General features: G+C 40.8%; 1 pseudogene; it reads left to right on the forward strand.

Moving 5' to 3' along the window:
• The first annotated feature begins 1,467 nt into the window (after window positions 1-1,467).
• Window positions 1,468-3,319, forward strand: LOC117461021 (zinc finger protein 501-like; annotated as a pseudogene).
• The last annotated feature ends 16,093 nt before the right edge of the window (window positions 3,320-19,412 follow it).

Consider the following 19,412-nt stretch of genomic DNA (forward strand, 5'->3'; position numbering starts at 1 on the left):
ATATTATTACTATTATATGGCTCTGCCCTGTACTACAGCAAAAGTATTCTCCGTCGGGACTTCCTGCAACAACACCACGCCGTTATCAAAGATGTTCTATTGAGAAGACGATCACTACGTGACAAAAGTTTTCAAAACCGTGGCTACTGAAATCAATCTTACTAACTGCTGTCTGTGCAATTTACTCCGCGAGTTGGCAGACTTTATTTTTGCTTACTTTAACATCATTTTTCATGGTGGGGCTAAGCCATTTCTTGGTATGGGTGTAGCCTACCCCAGCCATACCCTGGAGCTGCCACTGGTGGAACGTATGCGGCGGGCCATTCTGCACATGCGTTAAATGCGTTAAATATTTTAACGCAATTAATTCAAAAAATGAATTGCCGCCGTTAACGCGATAATTTTGACAGCACTAATATATATATATTTCCAATGTCCAATCCTTGTGTTTCTTGGCCCAAACAATTCTCTTCTTCTTGTTGTTCATCCTCAGTAGTGGATCTATGCAGAAATTGGACCTTGAAGGCCTGATTCACGCAGTGTCCTCTGAACAGTGGATGTTGAGATTGTCTGCTACTTGAGCTCTGTGATCTTTATGTGGCCTCTAATCTGAGGTGCTTTGATTTGCGGTTTCTGAGGCTGGTAACTCTGATGTTTTATCCTCTGAGCAGAGGTAACTCTTGCTCTTCCTTTCCCGGGGGGTCCTCGTGACAGCCAGTCTCATCATAGCGTTCCATGGTTTTTGCGACTGCACTTGAGGATACATTCAAAGTTCTTGACATTTTCCGGATCGACTGGCCTTCATTTCTTAAAGTGATGATGGACGGTCGCTTCTCTTTACTGAGTTGAGTCGTTCTTGCTATAATATGGATTACAACAGCAGTCAAATAGGGCTTTCCACTGTGCACTAACTCTACCTCTGCACAACAAACTGATGGTCTCAAACACATTCAGAAGGCAAGTCATTCCACACATTGTCTCTTGACAAGGCACACGTGTTAATTAAAAACCATTCCAGGTGACGACCTCATGAAGCTGACTGAGAGAAGCCAAGAGTGTTTTACTTAAATAAGGTTTGAATGCAGGATTTTAATTTGTAACAGAGTATTTTCATTCTATATTGTAGGAGTAGTGTATCTGTGAACGATCCCAAATACAAATTCATTGTTTACATTGCGGCTAGTGCTACGCCAGAAGAATAAACCCTTTTACATTTTTAACTGGAAGTGGAAAGGGGCTGGGCTACATGAGGTGACTTGTGCCAACAAATATACACAATAGGTGGGACTAAGAAAGATAATGTGAAAATATAAAAACAAAGGCATTAATTAGGGCTGCAAAATGTCTCCCATTGTAATGGTGATGAGGGTTTTAAATGCTAACACTTAACAGTTTGTTCTGACTGTGTTTCCTGTTTCCTGCAGACGTCCAGCAGCTGGTGGTGGTTAAAGAAGAGCTTCTCCCTGACCAGCAGGAGTGGAGCACCAGTCTGGACCAGGAGGACCCAGAGCCCCCCCCACACATTAAGCAGGAACAGGAGGGAGAGCAGCTTCAGGAGCTGGAGGAGGCTGATATCACCAAGTCCACTTTCACTCCTGTCCCTGTGAAGAGTGAAGATGATGAAGAGAAACCTCAGTCCTCTCAGCCTCATCAAAGACAAACTGAACACATGGAAACAGAGGCTGATGGAGATGACTGTCAAGGACCAGAACCAGCCAGAAACTCAGATCCAGAGAGCAGTTTACAACCAAAGACTGAGGACCACACTGCAGACTCTTCTGAACCTGACGCTGGAGACTCTTCTGAATCTGACACTGAAGACAGTGCTGATTGGAAAGAGACCAGAGAACCGGCATCAGGCTTAAACTCACTGAAAAATAGACATGAATCTGTCAGTGAACCACAATGTAGTGCTGAAAAGAAACCATTCAGCTGCTCAGTCTGTAAGAAAGCTTTTTCACTGAGTCGAGGTTTAAAGGCACACTTGAGAATCCACACAGGAGAGAAACCATTCAGCTGCTCAGTCTGTAAGAAAGCTTTTTCACTGAATGGAAGTTTAAAGATACACATGAGAGTCCACACAGGAGAGAAACCATTCACCTGTACAGTCTGTAACAAAGCTTTTTCACTGAATGGAAGTTTAAAGGACCACATGATAATCCACACAGGAGAGATGACACACAGCTGCTCAGTCTGTAAGAAAGCTTTTCCACGGAGTGCAAAGTTAAAGACACACATGAGAATCCACACAGGAGAGAAACCATTCACCTGCTCAGTCTGTAAGAAAGCTTTTTCACAGAAGGTAAGTTTAAAGGACCACATGAGAATCCACACAGGAGAGAAACCATTCATGCTCAGTCTGTAAGAAAGCTTTTTCACTGAGTGGAAGGTTAAAGTCACACATGAGAGTCCACACAGGAGAGAAAGCATTCACCTGCTCAGTCTGTAAGAAAGGTTTTTCACTGAGTGTAAGTTTAAAGGAACACATGAGAATCCACACAGGAGAGAAAGCATTCACCTGCTCAGTCTGTAAGAACGTTTTTTCACGGAGTGGAAGTTTAAAGTCACACATGAGAGTCCACACAGGAGAGAAACCATTCACCTGCTCAGTCTGTAAGAAAGCTTTTTCACATAGTGGACATTTAAAGATACACATGAGAATCCACACAGGAGAGGAACAATAGATCCGCAAAGTTTGTGACAAAAGATTTAAATGGCGTAATCGTTTAAAAAGATCAAGTGTGTTGGTAAGGGAATACATTTGTCTATTTTGTATCCTAATGTCGTTACATGTAATTCGTTACATGTAATACGTTACTCCCTACGCCTGTTTTCACCCACCTGCAACCCATTCACTAATAATCACAAATGTTTATTTCTTCGACCCCTTGACTCGACTATTTCTTGTTTAATAATCGTCACATCTCCTCAGGACCAAGTTCCCGTGTCCTGCCTTTCACCTGCTGATCACCCACTGCTCATTTAAGGTGGACTGACCTTTACAAGGGACCAGCTAGTCTTAGTGTCTTAATGCAAACGTTTGTAAAGGGATGCTAGACCAACAACGTGCTGTTGGGTTGTGTGCTCTCTGCAGGACGGTGTCTGTACTCAAAGATTGTTGGTGAAATGAGAGCTTCACTCTGTTTTTGTTGTCTAAACAACACCAACAGAGCAATACGTCTTCTTTCCAGCAGATGGCGTACATGTTACATCATGCAGTTCAACTGTCATCCACATATTAGAGATTCAAAACAGCAATGTGTGAGATAAGGCTAGTAATTGACTATTTCAACAGAATGTGAAGAGGTTACAGTCTTGAGGCCATGTCCAATATGTTTATGTTTTGTTTGATTAAATCTACTGAAATGAGCATTCAATGACTCAATTATTCTGAATTACTGTCATTACATCATGGGTTTGCATTGCAATATTAGAACGCATAAAACCCAACTTTATGTCTTCCAAGTTGCGGGTGTTCATTGTTGAGAAGTCTGCTGTGTTTCATCCAAGCTTCCACTGCGTGCTCCGATAATGCTGAAAGTATCCGAGAGAGCCTTGTTAGGCTTCGTGCAATTGGAGTAAGGGTTATCTCTTGACATGCGATGGACCCTCCCAACACTTTGCCATGATAAGGGAGCTTGGTGCCAAATTGGACATTTTTGACATGAGATCATTTTTTCTCCATCCTGAGGATCACACACAAAAGATCTATGTGATCCTTGATCCATGTCATATGCTCAAGCTTCTTCGAAATGTCTTCTCAACAGTTGGGGTTCTGGTAAGAGAAGATGGCCAGCAGATAATGTGGAAGTACATCGAGGAGCTCCACAAGCTGCAGGAGAAGGAGGGCTTGCGTCTTGGCAACAAACTAAAAATGGCCCACATCCAGTGGAGAAATCAGAAAATGAAGGTCAATCTTGCAGCCCAACTATTTAGCAGCAGTGTGGCAGATGCCCTTGAATATTCAGAAAAGGAGCTTAAGTATCCTCAGTTTACTGGAAGTGCAGCCACAGTTCAGTTCCTGCGCACAATTGATGCAGCCTTTGACGTCCTTAACAGCCGAAACCCACTCGGAAGAGGACACAAAGCACCCATCAAGCCAGCAACTAAACACCGTGCCATAGGTATTCTATTAGAAGCTGAGTCCCTTCTCCGTGGGCTTAAAATGAAAGGAAAGGACAACAAACTTGTTCCTTTACATGCCACACAGAAGAAAACACCCATCTGTGGTTTCATTGCTTGTGGGAGAAGTGTTATTGGCATCTACGAAGACCTGGTAGAGCAGCCAGCTGCCCCCTGTCGATACCTTCTGACCTACAAGCTAAGTCAGGATCATTTGGAGCTGTTTTTCTCTGCAATCAGAGCGCATGGAGGTTACAACAACAACCCCAATGTCAGGCAGTTCCGAGGGGCATACAAGCGTCTCCTTGTAAGGCACCAGGTGAAAAAAGGCACAGGTAACTGTCTTCTTCGTGACAACACAACCATCCTTGACTCAACACCGGCAAATATCAACATGGCACGCAGGTTGGGTATTGAGCCAGTGGAAGAGATTTTGACTGAGGATGACACCCTTGCTAACCTTCCTGACGTTAACCATCTATCTGAGTACAAAGAAGCAGCGATCTCATACATCGCAGGCTTCATTGTCAAACAGATAGAACAGAAGGTCACCTGCATGCCTTGCTCACATGCACTGACATTAGGGCTGTGCAATTTAATCGATCTTGCGATATATATCGATATTTAGTTTTCCGAGAAAGTATCGATATTTCAGCCGCGGGTATCGATACATTAAGTCTGATAACTGTGTTCGTTATACTCGCGTCCAGGAGAGAAGCTTTAAAAAGGAGACTAATTGAGTCTCTGAGAATGTTCAAATGTATACTTTAATTAATAAAAAGCGCGGTAATGTTACAAGCAGAAGATGATTCAGTCAGAAAAACAGCTGTGTTCTGGCTCTCGTGAGCGAAGGGAAGAGAGCGAGCTCCACCTTTCCAGCTGTTAAATATCCTCTGCTGAATCCTCCCTGTGGGCGGGTTGGTGCTGCTGGGGATCGGCCCTCCACGTCTCCAATGTTCGTTGTTGCGCATTACAGAGGATTCAGACATTGCACATTAAATATATAACTAAACACGCCTTTTCTCCTCCTTATCTCTTTCATGACTTTTCATTTAATACATTTTAAACGCTGTAATCAATACTCCAAAAATACCTCACGGCTGGTATCATTTCCGGTAGTTCCGAATGTTGTCTCATGCTACCCACGTCTGTAAACAAACGTATTCAAATAAACTGTACCTTCATTTAATATTCAGCAATAATAATATCTCGACGTCTTTAGTTGTAGTGTTGAAATCAGTAGGTTTCGGTGTGCAACACTCCGTGTCATATCGCTACTAAATTCACTTCTATAGGAAATTGTATATTAGCCACATGCTAAATGCTAACCGGAGATGAAGGATTTTCAGAATAAAAGCTCAACAACTGGGGTGTGCACAACAACTTCTGGGTTTTCAGTATAAAACAGCATTTAAACTGACGGTATGTTTATGGTACTTTATGCCATCAAAACATTGATTTTAATTTCTAACAAGTCTCATTCAAATCCCCCGTGTTCCGCCACCTGCTGCACCTTTTCATTCTCCATTGTCTATCGTGATACTGCACTTTACAGCTACAGTTTGCACTGTTTCAATAAATGAAACTAATTTTCTCACCACATCTTTTGATTCATTTTGTCCAGCATTTGCAAGCTGGAGACGCTCTGTCAGAGCCATATATGTATAATTGATGCTTTCAGTTTTCAGTTGAATTAATTCAATCCAAGTCAATGGAACACTCACAAGATGTCACCAAAATCACACTGTCCCTTTAAAATCTTTCAGAAAATGATATAAGTGTATCGAATTATATCGAATCGTATCGAATCTATCGTTGGCTGAATATCGTGATATATATCGTATCGTTGGCTGAATATCGTGCATCGTATCGTATCGTGAGATTAGTGTATCGCCACAGCCCTAACTGACATCAGCTGACTCTGTGCATCCATTTGTAACTTTGAAGAACAGAGGTGGCCTACAGAAACCATCACCAGGCATCACTTCAGTGTGTCAAGTTACCGAAAGATGTTTTTCAGCGGCTTCTAAATGCCAATGAGGGAAAGGCTCCACAGGGAAGAGGAACAACAGCGGCAATTGTCCATCAGGTGCTTTCTGAGTGTTCTGAGAAAAATCTCTTCCCACAGCTGCACAACCACATGTTTGACATGTGTGTTGAAGCTAACCATGTCCATGTTCTGGTAAAGATGGCTTCTGCCTTGTACTGCAAAGTCAGATTAAATCATATAGCAAGACGGCAGACGGATAAGATTAAAGAAGGAAAAGTAGTCCGTAGAAAACTGACCAAATGAATCCATTTTTACGGAGACTAAAAAAAAGGTTGTTGGCCATTTCTGTGTTTTGCAGGTGTACGTTTATTATCTGTGTTTGTCAAAAATTGTGTATGCATATATCTATATCGTATATATTAAGTTATTGGTTTGTGTTTTACGTGTCATGGCCAATTAATACCTTTTTTGTAATTTACGGACCTAGAACAAGGAACATGGCTAGTGGCAAGCCTTACTCTCTTTGGAAAACATTGTATATGTTGCTTGGAGCCCGCATGAAAGGGGCCTGAGTAACTTTCAATGTCTACTGTTAAATATTCTGGGTAATTTCAACGTATTTGTGGCACTGCAGTGTGGGTATTGTGTGAACCTGATTATTAGTTGGAGTCTGCATGAACGGGGCCCAACTGTTTATTATCTGTGTTTGTCTATACTTGTGTGTACATATTTGTAAATATAATTATACATCTATATAATATATATTAAATTATTGGTTTGTTGTTTGCAGTGTTTACTGTGATTATCAGTTGGAGTCTGCATGAACGGGGCACAACTGTTTATTATCTGTGTTTGTCTATACTTGTGTGTACATATTTGTAAATATCTGTAAATATAATTATACATCTATATAATATATATTAAATTATTGGTTTGTTGTTTGCAGTGTTTGCAGTGTTTATTGCGATTATCAGTTGGAGTCTGCATGAACGGGGCCCAACTGTAAAATACTCTCAAACCCAAGCCGGGATGCTACTCAAAGACATAACCATCGGAATGTATCATACTAAATTGTTCAAAGAGCCTTAACATATTGCCTACCTCAACTGTTCAGTATATCTTAGAGCCTGCATGAATGGGGCCTAAGTTTATATTGATCTGTGATCCATAAACCACATTTGCACGTCCTCCATATTCATGTTTTTGTAGATAGTTTCATAAGTTGTGTGTCAAAGTTAAACAACTGTTCATTGCCAAACGAGTAAGCATATGGAAAACTGTTCAATATGTCTTAGAGTCTGCATGAACGGGGCCTAATCTCATATTGATTTGTTAAACATATGCTTATTCAAATATTCATTTGTATGCTATGGTTTCTTGATGTGTTTGTCCAAGTTAAGGATCAGTTCAATGCAAAATAAAAAAAAAAAAATATCTATAAAATGTAAAACTTTTATAAAAAACATATTTCTTTCTTCGATTGCTGTTTTGACGAAAGGCTAAGTAACTTTTGGCATGTGATATTATATTTTCTGATATAGGTCGTTTATAACTGTAAAAACATACTTTTGGAATGTATCAGTGTTCTTTTGTTCATTGTTTACCTCTTTTTGATTGTTCATCAAATTCACGTTCCTATTACATTGTTATCGAACATTTATCTTAGCTCTATCTTTCAAGATTTTGACAACTGCCTTAACCTGTTTTTTCTTCTTGACCCTTCTGCACTGGTTTTTAGCATTGTGTGCAGACTTTGTTGTGTGTGTTTGTCTCATTTTTATTTTTTGTTTGTCCATGTCCTGTGTCCATGCTTTTCAGTTTATTTTGCATTTTTGTCCCGTCTTATATGTTCCCATTCCTGACCTGCACCTTGTCGTGGTGAGTGGGCTTTAAACTAAGACGGGTCATACTGAATAGTTTGTGCACACGTTTTTAACATGTGATCTTTCTTTCATGTAGGACGCTTGAGGGAAGTTGCAACGCCTCGGCCAATGGGATGTCTTCTCCACGTGAAAGAGATTGAAGGCATCATTTATAACTTGAGACCATTTTCCAAAAGTTATGACTTGTATTGGCTTAGGCAGTAATGGATTACATCTAACACGAATCAAGATCGTATAGAAAAAAAGGAAAGTGTAATCCTTAGCATAGGAAAAGATGTAATCGGATTAGTTTAACTTTTTTTAATAATAGGGAAACTCAGGATTACAATCTTATTCAAAACCTAAAAAGAGCATATAGTGGTTGTTGTAAAATGATCAAATGGTATCTCTTCTCTGGAAGCGGTACTGTTCTGTAGGCTAATACTTTAATTGTGAATCTACACCTACTGCCTGAATCTGCTTTATGGTATTATATTATACATTTCAGTAAACAAATCATATTCATATTCCTTCTCTCCTGTGTTTATTTGCATTGCATTTGATATTGAGGTAATCCAAAAGAAAAAGAAAGTTATCACGTTACATTACTTTTATATCTTGATACTCACATGAAGTTACTGGTTGTGTTTTTGGCAAGTAGCCCTCCCAAGCCTGTACATAAGTTATATCATTTTAATTACTGATACAGTTGTTGCACATCTTTAATTTATTTGCTAGTGTACTTGAGTCATAAAATGATTAGAAACCTTTACTTTTCATAAAATGCAAGATGTAACTTTCAATGTGAAATAGATCTGATTAAATAAAGAGTAAAAGCACAATCTTAAATGTTGACATTTATCATTTTCCTATGCTTATTGTTAATGTAGTGGTGTTATAAACAAAATGTTGTCCTAAAGGAAATTAAGATGTTTTTTATTTGTTGACAAAAGATTTAAAGTTGATGCTCACAACACGTGGGAACATTTATGGAGAAAAATGTTTCTATTGTAAAACAAATATTTATCTGCATACTGAACAATTTCAAAACTCTCTAAAAGGTATTATCTTCTGTGACGTTACGACCCTGTAGGTATTGCACTTCATAATTACATGCTATGGTAGGCTTATGACATAGTTGATGCCAATATACATGGGATTAGGGGAGACCTTCTTGTTGTTTGCATTGTCACTGATAAATGACAGCGTAGTATTCATTGTCAAGATTTTGTTTTGTTAAACTTGGGACTCTTTTCAGACTGCTCCGGCTTGGGAAAATATTTGAGCCTTAATGTGTAATGTGTTCTGTATTGTATGGTAAGCTTATCCTTTCATTTGATAGTCCCATTTGGATGTGATAGCTAACATTTTCAGTAAGCAGTAGACAACAGAAGTGAAAATATGAATGTATTTATTTTCAATATTTACATAAATACAGAATTATTTTAACAAATAAAATAACAAAAAACATCATAACAAATACAAAATAAAAGGTTTGACAGACAGCCATGCCCAGCATGGGCCTGGAGAGCTACAGAGTCCATTGGGGGAAGAGGGGGGGGTGGGATGTGGGGAAGAGGAAGAGCAGCCATGTCAACAGTGTTATGGCTACAGATGTAATATCTAACTCAAGCCATGACAGTCTGGGCTTAGCAAGGGCCTTAGAATACATACTCTAAAGGCCAAATCCAAAGACAGTGATACTGACTAAGCAGTTCACAGTCTTTGGAGGTGGTCTTTCAGGCAATTGGCTAGTGACTTAAAAAATATATAATTTCCCCTAGGGAAAAAAAAACAGCCCAGGACTGTCATGTCTAATGTTGGAGTGGTCAACAATGGCACCATTTAGGCTATGAACAAAAGTAGCCATAACACTGTTAACAAACTTCCGGGCCTTGTCCATTTTGACAGGATTTGCACCAGCCCTCCACCGGCGCCTCTGGGAGAGCATGATCTTCATGCCAGGGTGCCGATGGTGAAGCTGGTCCAGGTCCTCCTTCATCTGGTTCAGCAACTGAACACTGGGCACATCCCCCAAGTCATTTCCGCCACAGTGGATGAGGAGGACATCCGGGACTGCTCTTCCTCGCAGGGAGTAGGAAAAGAAAGGGAGGACACCTCTCCAGCGCAGTCCACCCCAACCGAACCAGCACACCCTCAGGTCGAGGCCAAGGTTGCTGCTGATGGTCTCTGTAGCTCTCTGGGCTCCACGCCGGACATAGCTGTCTCCGATTATCCATACAGTCACTATGGGAGGAAAATAAATGAGAGTAACAAATGCTTCAGATAATGAGGAATATCAAATGAATTATAAAGGGTTTCTCATTTTGTTCCTTTGACAATAACATGCAAAATAACTATGAAATCACACCTGTATGGTTAAAAGTAACAAGAGAGCAAAACCTCAAAAAACAGATTAACAGCACACAGTTTATATATATATATATATGTATATACTGTGTGCTGTTTATCTACAATTGTGCACACATGTATATATACATATATGTATAGTATGTTTGTGTGTAATGTCAACCATCTGAAATCAAAAGTTACAGGGTATCTTACCTTCAGAATATGCCGGGAACGAGGAGCAGTGACCGCAAGCTGGGTTGTTAGCATAGACTGTTGTTAGCATAGGTTGTTAGCTTAATACTGAGAGCATGTTAGCTTAGCTTCTTAGCCTGAGCTAGGTCTGGAACGTCACGCTCGGTGGCAGCAGGTCCCGCCCTGTCGCGCCTCGGCTCCGCCTCAGCACCGCCTCTTTGCCCTTATTTGGAGCAGGCGGGAGAAGGCGGGAGTTAGACACTGACGTCACTGTCGAGCCGTTAGTGGCCGACTCCGCCTACTAAGGGCTTCACGGCAACTCTGCAGAATCCTATGGGTGACGTCACGGACCCTACGTCCATTTATATATACAGTCTATGGTTTTAAGGCATAAGCTGCAAACTAAATAACATAACACTGATTGAGAGCTTGGATGAAGAAGTTGTAGGGTTTTTACAACTGTTTCAAGAATCAGTTTTTATTTATTTATTCTTGAGTGACTTTACTGATTTATAATGTAGTGCGTAAGGCAATATCTCATTTTGAGTGAGGGGCACCAGCCCTTCATGTTCTCCTGCCTGTAACCCTCTGTGGGAATAGTTCGTATTTTCCCTCTAGTTTAGAGAAATATTATTATTATGTTTACAGACGAATTATACCTAAAGTCAAGCCAGCCTTTACTGAGCCCCGAGCCTGTTTTCCAGGTCTTCCAGCGTTTTTCTCATTTGAGTGGCATTGAACACAATTTTTGATCAGAATAACAGCTAAAGGTAAGCATATCTCCGTTTTTTGCTACCTAAAGCTAACACACTAAAGCCTAAAGTGTTGTGGGGCTTAACAGGCAACGAACGAATATGACTTACCTTTTAGAAGTCTGCTGGATTTTTGTCAACTCCAGTCCAGTCAGTAGAAAGAAACATTTTGCTGCAACCTGCTGCTGTCTGTGCGAATCTCAGAGTGGTGCGCGCGAGTATCAGAGTGCTGCGCCGAGTATCAGTGTTACCATGGTAGCAGAGGGAGTGGGAGGGGCTGCAGTATGAGCATTGGAAGCTCAAATCAAGCGACTCGCTGGCTGTGTATTTGTTGTTAAATATCAGATAAACTACTGCACATACGTGACTGGCGAGGCGGTGTGTGGGCCAACAAATATATCAGGGTGTCCATGGCCCCCCTGCCCCCCCCCTGCTGGCGCCACTGGCTTTAATGGAGGCATGTTGAAAGTTGTTGTCACTGTATGCCCTCAAGAGGCATTTTGTTTAATTATTTTTTGCTTAATTATTTGTCATTTTTCAAGCAACGAGATGTTTTGCTATGTTTGTCATGAACAATGATGTCTCAGGAATGTAGGGTTTGGGAAATATGGCAGTTTAAAAAAAAATATGATGGCAAATTTCAAGATTTCCTACCCTCTGTGACATCACGCACTCTAGTTAATGTTAAAATCTGAAGAAAACCTCTGTACCAAGGTCTGAACAATGTTTAATATCTCTAAAAGTAAGAATCAGATTTAAAAGTTGTTCTACACGAATAATGTCAGAACGATGTGGAACATTATAAAGTTGGAATGAGATTTCTGAGTGAAAGTATGAATGAACAGTTAGCAGTTGAAGGCGCATGAAGATTTGTTGAAGTCTGAAGATTTTCTCCATTGACTTCAATGTTAAAAATGTGATGAATTATGGGATGTATCTCTGGAATTATGAAAGTTATGAATGAGAAAAGTAATAGCCATCGATTCCCGACGAGCTGAACGTTTTGATGTTTCAACGGAGTTTCTGCGATGTTCAATGCGGTAGGAGAAGAGGGCCAAAATCTCGGCGGAATAATAATACAAATTTAGTTGGAATGCTGTTCAACAAAACTATGGCATAAAAGGTGGGAGGAAGATCATAAATCAGACATAACAAAGATCTATACAAAAAAGGAACAGACAGAAGGAGATCACTCAGATTGGATCATACAGGATTAAATGGAACAATGTTTATAATGGGAAAAAGAAAAGTTGAAGAATGCAGGGGGTGTGGAGTGAAAGAAAATGTGGAACGCATCATATTACACTGTAACATGTACAAAACAGAGAGGGAACAACTAAGAGACAGAGTCAGAGAGGCAGGAAGGGAGTGAAGCCTGATGGGTGTTCGGATCAGGGGGTCACAGGTTCAAACCCTGCTGCAGTCAGCATGTCGTTGTGTCCCTGGGCAAGACACTTCACCCCAAATTGCTCCTGTGGGGATTGCCCACAGTACTGAGTATGTAAGTCGCTTTGGATAAAAGCGTCATGTAACAAGTGACATGTAATGTAATGTAATGGGGACACTGGGAACAGAAGGTGAGGGGGTAAGAGCTACCAGGAAGGGAGTGGAGCCTGATGGGGACACTGGGAACAGAAGGTGGGGGTGCCTTTATTAAGTATTTGAGTGAAAAAGGATTGATTGGAATCATTTAAAACAACGTGAACAACACAATGGTATAATTCCACAAGTGGTGATAGGATGATATGGTGATACACTCTCTTGTACAGTAGGTGGCGGTATGCACCTTAAAGCTGTTTGCAATCCGCCAAAAACCAAGAGAAGAAGAAGAAGAAGAACCTGGATCCATACAGCGTATCGTCGCTACGGTTCTCTCTCTCTGTGTTCATGAGAAAGTGTGTGTGAGCTCCAGCTCTCCTGATCCATCGTCTGTGTGTCTGGATAAACCTCCGAATGGACTGTGTGCTCTTTCTTCTGGAGCGTTTACCTCGGACTACAGGAGCTAGCTTAGCATGCTAGCTGGAAACACGTTAGCAACACTAGTCAGATTGAGAGTTTGATGCAGAGAGAAACGGTGTGTTTAACGGAGTCTGCAGGAAAAGGTGATCTAGGAAACATGAGTAAAGTCCAAATGCTGCTGTCGTTGAAGAAGCAGCGAGTCACTGCTGCTAATGAAGAGATATTTGCTCTGCTTGAACAAACAATAGCAGAGCTCGAGGAGGAGCTGTTTCTTTCCAAAGAGGAGAACAAGAGACTCCAGAAGCTACTGGACGCTGTTTTACAGCCTCAGCTTCGGATACACAGAGCAGGTATGTTCCCTTTACCCTTAATTAACACTTTACACTCTCCAGTAGCACTTTATTATCACATTAATAATACTTTAGACCCTTTATCAGCACTTGCTGCAGGTAGTAGATCTGTGAAAATACTCCATTACAAGTTAAAGTACTGCATTCATATCTTAAGTAAAAGTATGTAAGTATTATTAGACACATGTACTTTATTATAATAATTAAAATGTATTACGGAAGAGCAAAACTACCAAAATAAATATATTTATAAAAATACATACTGTGTAGTGATCACTTATTAACCCTCTGGAGTCTAAGGGTATTTTCTCGAATTGTTGATGTTTTCTTAAATCCCCTTTTAAATGTATTTCTTCTAACATGGCACCACATGTGTTAAATATCAAAATCTTCAGGACAATCTCTGGTATTGCTATATATGCAAATTACTCACCTTAGAGCACTGTTTGATGAGATAAGTAGCTCAAAAGCTTAAAATGTTACATCTGATTTTCGGGAAATCTTAAACTCTTGTGAAAACACAAATTTACTCATGTGATCGAAATGTTTTGGTGTTTTAGATTTGGTTACCAAAGTCTTAGGATCACAAAAGCAGTGAAATATTTGAATTACATAAATGTGTAATTCATGTCTAAAATGAAAAAAATTGAATTCGAATTTTGAGTAAAACAAGTGTTTATCACTCTACTTTCACCACAGCAGGGACTGAGATACATCAGGACAGAATAATGACTTCATATTACATACCAAGGTTCATGTGATGTGTACAAATACTAATTGAGCATTCAACCTTTTTTTTCAACCAACAATTCATTATAAATATAAGAAACTGGAAAATCTCACTATTTACAATATTGAACATCAGAACTTTCAACCAACTATTCATTATAAATGTCAAGACAGTGTCAAGGTCTTTGTCTGTCTTCCAAGACAGTGGGTCTGGCTGCTGTGTAGGTGGGGGTGATGGTGCATGGGCTGCTGTGTAGGTGGGGTGTACAAGTGCTATACGAGACCTCCACGAGACCTCCACGAGACCTCCTTGCTGGCTGGGTTGAAGGTGATGGCTGTGGTGGAGCCTTTGTGCTGAGGTGTATCTTGACCTGGTGGCAGCCGCAGATGGAGGTGGAGGCAGCTGTAGTGATGCTGGTCTGCTGGTCCTTGGTGGTGATGGCTCTAGTGAAGGCCCTTGAGCCACAGTAGATCTTGACCTGGGGGGGCCGGCACAGATGGATGTTGTGGCTGCTGGATAAACAAATACAAATGTAGGACAATAATTACAACTAATTTCATTGAAATAAAGTTCAAGTAAAATGTTGCTCAAGCACAAATAACAATGCACACATAAAAAGAAAGTTTGGGAGGTTGGAAAAGGAGTCTCTCTCGATCTCTCTCTCTCTCTCTCTCTCTCTCACACACACACACACACACACACACACACACACACACACAGGTATTTCCAGTTACTTTACATTCAGTATAAAATCACAGACACACATATACATAGGCTACATCTGATTACAAAGCCTCATCTGTACAGGACGGTAAAATAATAACAGGCACACATATATAAATCTATGACAGTCTCATCTGTACAGAACAGTATGATAAAATAATCGATGGCAAAAACATGTCACTGTAAATGTCTCCGTTGGGACGAATAAATGATTAATTTAATCATCTACACATGTAATCTCACTTTTACACACCAAAATAACGTTAACACAGAGTAAACGTTTGCTAATGGAGTCTATTTTGTCCCAAGAAAAAGTTCATGACTATCGATAACAAATATATATCAATAAACCTATTGTTCATTTTCACGGTATTCCCCACACATTGCCAGTACACTATTACTGTAATATTTACACTTACCCATGTCCAAATGGATCCTTGTTGTTGTCTTTGTGTTCTTCTTCTTCAGAAGAGTCGAAGACTTCAGGTTCTGAGGCTCTATCTTCACTGCTGCTAGCGAAAAAAATCTCGAGTGAAGTCGGCAACTTTTTTTAGCCATTTTCTCTCTCCCTCTCTCCTCATAGACGTAAACTGATGGGAGACACGTGGTTTATGTTTTTTTTACTTGGTGGGTAGGTCCTTAGTGATTTCTCGATGTCCATTGGTCATTTCAGACCATGATGGCTGCCGGCTGAGATTTCCTTGATGGACACACGAATCTACCAATCCCACACAGTGTAAAGTCAAGCTGCTTTGAGCGGCCATATTGGCTGCTGTGCCCTGGTTACAGTCTCACAGGAGATATTGCTGGAAAGCTACCCTTCCAGCGATTCCGTGGATATCTGAATCATGTTTCTACTCCTTATAATCAAAAATATATGATTAATTACGTAACATTATGCGCACCTGGACGCACCGGCGCGTCCACCGACTCCAGAGGGTTAACACACTGACACATAATTCATACATGGAACTACAGGTTGGGGGTATTGTTTCCGCACGGACATATATGTGGTTATTTATATATTGTGTGCCCTCCTGGTTTCTTTCTCTTGTCTTCAAGATGTCTGTTTCTGCTGCTCATTAAAGCCAGCTACATACCTTCTGTAGGAGCCATTTTATGGGTGTTGTTGTTTATTTAAGTTATATGTATAGTGCAATATTATTTATGAACACTGGGTGGCGGGGTTTAGCTGCACCGGGTGTATATAAAGAGGTCATAGGTGACAGGAGAGGGAGGGACACAGAAGGAAGAGAGCATACCGATTCCACCAGCCCGGCAGATGCTCATCACAACAATTAGAACTGTACAATTAACCCTGGTATGTAAAGCTGAATAAAACCTCATTATAAACTACAACAATGGACCGGAAACTCATCTGTTTGTGTCTGCGTCTGGATCACTCTTCAGCACTTCTGTGAAAGTAACGGCAAAAATATATAGGACATAGGAAAGGAAATTGCCATTACACCTTCGATGCACCGCCTCCGATCTCCCGGCACTACAACATTGAATAATATGCCACTAGTTGGTTAAATGTGACATACATTGATACTTTGGTTTTAATGTGCTTCTTCATTCACCTTTTCTTTTTAAATTTGTAAAAGCAAATGAAAACAAATACTTTTGATTAATTCAAATTGCGGGAGAATAATTCATAAAGAAATCAATGAATACATATTAGGGATGCTCCAATCGATCGGCCACCGATCGATATCGGTCGATACTCACTCTCTACCGATCGATCGGGCTCTCTAAAAATGCCGACCGCGAGAGCCGATCGCATGATGTAAAATGATGACTTAAAAATACATGACACTTTTCTCTGTGCGTGGCAAAACAAGCCCGCCAAAATGGCTTCACCAGTCTGGCAGTATTTTAAGGTGTCCGAAAAGGACAATAAAATGGCGGTATGCAACGTGTGTGAAGCAGAAATCCTGCAGCTCCACCCGCTGTGACGGACCGGTGAGCGAAACACACACTAAGAGTTAGACCTAACTAACTTATCTATTTGATCTACCTCTGGAACAAGCTAAACTAGTTACACATATGTTTATTCTTCACTGCCGGGTCACTCAGAGAGAGAGAGAGATATTTGTGGAAGCTCCAGTGAATGAGCCCCATTAACTGAGTTTTAAACATCACTTTAAATGGAAGATCCCCATAGGCCCCACCCATTCGATCGGATCGGTCATCGGTATTGGCCGATACTGATTCTGGCCCCAAAATTGGCGATCAGAGCATCCCTAATAAATATGTTTAATAATAAATAAAATCGAAATCTAATCTAAAATGTTACTTGATAAAGAATAGGGGAACTAGTACAAAGGTCATTAAGTAATTAAAACATTAATGTAAAATCTCATCGATCAATTATTGCCAACATGTATTTACAGTGGGGCAAAAAAGTATTTAGTCAGCCACCAATTGTGCAAGTTCTCCCACTTAAAAAGATGAGAGGCCTGTAATAAGGACACCAGAAACAAAATTGTAGGCCTGCACCATGCTGGGAAGACTGAATCTGCAATAGGTAAGCAGCTTGGTGTGAAGAAATCAACTGTGGGAGCAATTATTAGAAAATGGAAGACATACAAGACCACTGATTATCTCCCTCGATCTGGGGCTAAACACAAGATCTCACCCCGTGGGGTCAAAATGATCACAAGAACGCTGAGCAAAAATCCCAGAACCACATGGGGGGACCTACTGTGAAACATGGGGGTGGAAACATCATGCTTTGGGGCTGTTTTTCTGCAAAGGGACCAGGACGACTGATCCGTGCAAAGGAAAGAATGAATGGGGCCATGTATCGTGAGATTTTTAGGTACAACCTCCTTCCATCAGCAAGGGACTGAAGATGAAACATGGCTGGGTCTTTCAGCATGACAATGATCCCAAACACACCGCCCAGGCAACAAAGGAGTGGCTTCGTAAGAAGCATTTCAAGGTCCTGGAGTGGCCTAGCCAGTCTCCAGATCTCAACCCCATTGAAAATCTTTGGAGGGAGTTGAAAGGGGTATAAGTTATGACCGGCTCGTAGGCCACAACGGAAAGATGACAAGACGTACACGAGTTTCCAAAAGCCACGGCACATTTATTGCGATTGTTCAGTATAATGTACATCATGGATGGACGTGGGGAGAGGATCGCCGTGTTACTCCTCCTGTGGTCGACTTGGAGAGAGTCAGGGCTGCCCTGTGACTCCGGGCAGCTGGGCATAATAGCACCTCGGCGCCGGCCAGGTGTCCGCGATCGCGCTGATTGGCCTCTTCAGCTCCACCCCACCGTAAGACCTGTAACACACCTTTCACACAGGCTCTGAGGCCGTCACATATATAACAAAGTATTGAGATGAACTTTTGTTATTGACCAAATACTTATTTTCTACCATCATTTGCAAATACATTCTTTAAAAATCAGAGACTGTGATTTTCTGCATTTTTTTTTTCTTCTCATTTTGTGTCTCATAGTTGAGGTGTACCTAGGATGAAAATTACAGGCCTCTCATCTTTTTAATTGGGAGAACTTGCACAATTGGTGGCTGACTAAATACTTTTTTACCCCACTGTATATATATATATATATATATATATATATGTCCAATGTCCAATCCTTGTGTTTCTTGGCCCAAACAATTCTCTTCTTCTTGTTGTTCATCCTCAGTAGTGGATCTATGCAGCAATTGGACCTTGATGGCCTGATTCACGCAGTCTCCTCTGAACAGTGGATGTTGAGATTGTCTGCTACTTGAGCTCTGTGATCTTTTATGTGGGCTCTAATCTGAGGTGCTTTGATTTGCGGTTTCTGAGGCTGGTAACTCTGATGTGTTTATCCTCTGAGCAGAGGTAACTCTTGCTCTTCCTTTCCCGGGGGGGTCCTCGTGAGAGCCAGTCTCATCATAGCGTTCCATGGTTTTTGCGACTGCACTTGAGGATACATTAAAAGTTCTTGACATTTTCCGGATCGACTGGCCTTCATTTCTTAAAGTGATGATGGACGGTCACTTCTCTCTACTGAGTTGAGTGGTTCTTGCTATAATATGGATTACAAAAGCAGTCAAATAGGGCTTTCCACTGTGCACTAACTCTACCTCTGCACAACACAACTGATGGTCTCAAACACATTCAGAAGGCAAGTCATTCCACACATTGACTCTTGACAAGGCACACATGTTAATTGAAAACCATTCCAGGTAACGACCTCATGAAGCTGACTGAGAGAAGCCAAGAGTGAGCAAAGCTGTCATCAAGGCAAAAGGGGCTACTTTGAAGAATCTAAAATAAAAATCATATTCTTGATTTGTTTTAACACTTTTTTGTTAACTAGATAATTTCATATGTGTTCTTTCATAGTGTTGTTGTCTTCAGTGTTAATCTGCAA

Source organism: Pseudochaenichthys georgianus, chromosome 16 (assembly GCF_902827115.2).
Source record: "Pseudochaenichthys georgianus chromosome 16, fPseGeo1.2, whole genome shotgun sequence".
NCBI lineage: Eukaryota > Metazoa > Chordata > Actinopteri > Perciformes > Channichthyidae > Pseudochaenichthys > Pseudochaenichthys georgianus.